At 35.0% G+C, this 2,915-nt stretch overlaps 1 long non-coding RNA gene across 1 annotated transcript; it reads right to left on the reverse strand.

Moving 5' to 3' along the window:
* Window positions 1-1,593: 1,593 nt before the first annotated feature.
* LOC111396003 lies at window positions 1,594-2,362 on the reverse strand. The gene is made up of 2 exons (XR_002702904.1): window positions 2,135-2,362; window positions 1,594-1,886 (listed from the first exon to the last, which is right to left on the reverse strand). It is a non-coding gene; the product is annotated as an uncharacterized LOC111396003 (long non-coding RNA).
* Between the last annotated feature and the right edge of the window lie 553 nt (window positions 2,363-2,915).

Below are 2,915 nucleotides of genomic sequence, written 5' to 3' on the forward strand. Positions count from 1 at the left end.
GCGTCATAAAGTTTAGAACATAAAATGGATATAAAGAAAACATACTAAATACTCTTAACAAATTTATTTGTGATCGTTTTCTTTAAACTTTTACTTGGCAGCTCGTGCACCGTCTAGCCACCATCCACGTCAAGTGTACTGACCTGAAATGTTAAAATTTGAAGGAATGAGTAAATTTACTCAGTAGGATATGTGCGTCCAAACAATACGATAACTTTTGAAACATGAATTTATAACATTCTATATCATCATTTTATCAAGAGTAATCGGTGATCAATCGAAAGCTCAACACATTTGAGAAGACTTGAAGGCAATCTCACATTTCATTTCATTTCATTGGGACCCGCAAGTCAATTGACATTTCATGTGATAAATCATGTCAAAAAAATTACTATATTGAAAGGACGGAACATCTTGTACATAATATCTTACCTTGATTGATAATAGAAAAGTAAGGAATTCACGTTCCCAAAACCTTTCCGCTGTTGTCGTATCTTGTGGATTTAAAGTTGATCCAGTGGCAGCTTCAACGTGCCAAAATCCTAATTCATTGCCATTTGTTTAGAAACTTAAGCAATTCTCATCCCTAATCACACCACTATTCTACTAAGCTAATATTCCTATACTATTGATGTTGTTATCATTTAATGCTATTTAGAATTAATAAGGACGCAAAAGAAAATTAACTAATTATATATAAAATAGGACTTAATATTCAAGGTCCTAAAATCAGTGAAGAATTGAAGGCGGGTCCCACTATTGAAAAGCATTTGGTTTGCATAGGTACTAACTCAATATAGGCGTTATAGTTTTTAAATTGTCGTTGGTAGAAAAATGCTAGCTTCTTAGTATCTAAATTAGTGGAGGATAAATTCGAAGGTAAGAGGTAAAAAATCAAAGTAGGCAAGGAAGGAGCTTAAAATTGAAATCCTTGATTTTATTAAAAACTGTTTTGATGAAAAATAAACAGATTTAAAGATTTAATGCATGTAAGACTGCCATGCTTTTAAATTTGTGCAAATAATTTGTCAAATCTCCGTTAACCGGAAGACACAATAGATAAACAAAAAGGCCGAAGTAGCAAAAAGTGAATCTTTATCCAAATATTCAGTATGTGTTTAATGAGGTTTAAATAGATCATCAGAATACATATGTACAGGGGCGAATTCAGCATCGGAGTTCAGCTAGGGCGGATTTTGGCTGTTGTCGGTTGATTGTTGACCATCAATGATCGTAATAGCGATACCGTTAAATTTAATTAAATAAATCCAACGTTTGGTATACCAACACAAATACATTATCCTTCTTTGATATACCCAACACAAATTGGCATCGATCAAATATTTTTTTTTTAATTGAACATAACTTAGAATATATCCTTATTCAAAATAATATTGACGAGACTAACTGAAATTGAAGGAATTTATGCAAACTCTACATGCTACTCTTTTCCTTGTCGTAGACAAAAATATTGATTATCAATCAAGAAGTATATGTTCACTTTGAAGACCAAGTCAACAAATTGCCACTCAATTCAAATTTTTTGGGCTATATTCTCCAAGCCCTCACTTCCACTTACATATTCTAGGCATATAAACAATTGAAAAGTGAGATTTCTAATTAAATGATCACACTACACACTACACTCACTCCTGTTTTGGAATTCAATTATTCCTTCATTTCTTAACAACTAAAGTAAATGCCTCTAAACAAAATGGATTCAGAAACAAAATCTCATTTATGAACTAAATTTAGCTACAGACAAGTAAAGGCTCTTGTTTGCACAAAAAGTACAGGGACCTCACCTCAATGCAATGCAATGAAGACAAAAGTGTCAACTAAACTCAAGAATCGAGATCAGCAATAATTTTTCCAGTTATCATAATCTGTATGAAATTAAACATAAATTAAACTTAAAACTTAAACTATCATCAATTTCCAATTTCTAATTTCCAACACTAATTGAACATTTCTCACAAGTCATAAAATTCCCAATTGACAAACCATAGTCACAAATTCACAAAATTTACAAATTTCCCAATTTTCATAAATCATAATCATCACATTTAACATAATAATCAAATTAAGGCATCAAAATGAAAAGGGAAAAAAAAAAAAAAACAGAATAGCTCACCAGACACCAAGGCAAGAAGTCTCACTCGCGGTCGCAGCCACTGGTGATCGACTCACCGTCCACTCAACTCGCATGCCACACGGTTGCACCACTCCAGTGACTCCACTGTCCACCTCCTCATCGCTCACGGTCACAGGCCACACACGCTCACCGGTCACCGTCCTCTCAACTCACACCACTCTGCCAGGCACCAGTCCATAGTCCATTGCCTTCACAATCACAAATCGAAATTGCCCTTTTCCCAGTTTTGGTTTAGCCCTTGGTTTATTGGTTTCAATTTTGGACTTCAAATTGGTGAAGGCAATGGAAATATACTCCAACCATCCATTAATTTCAAGGAATTGGGCCACTGGATTTGGGCCTCATTTTTTTTTTAAAAAAGGCCCAAAAATGAGAAAAAAAAATAGGCCCAATTGCCATCGTCTTCTTCATCAGTTCTTCGGCCTCTGCAGCTCCTTTACCTCCTTTTCGATTTTCTTCCCAGCGGACCGGCTGCTAAGCCTGCTATTTTGTAGATTCCGGCGAAGCCAGCACGGGCGGCCGCGCAAGCTCTCCTGGTGCTGGCTCCGCCATTGCATAATTATGTATGATAATGTGTCGAAGTCTGTGTGGTTATCTAGCATGGATCATTATATAAAGATTAAATCCCAGACTTCCTTTGCTTAATGCGCTATAACGGGGATTGAAAACATAAAATAATATTAAAGATAAAAGTTATAATACCTCAATATGCAAAGTTCCAAGCACAAATAGGATGAAGCAATCTAATAAAGAATTTCCA

The sequence above is a fragment of the Olea europaea genome, chromosome 6, assembly GCF_002742605.1.
Source record: "Olea europaea var. sylvestris chromosome 6, O_europaea_v1, whole genome shotgun sequence".
Taxonomy (NCBI): domain Eukaryota; kingdom Viridiplantae; phylum Streptophyta; class Magnoliopsida; order Lamiales; family Oleaceae; genus Olea; species Olea europaea.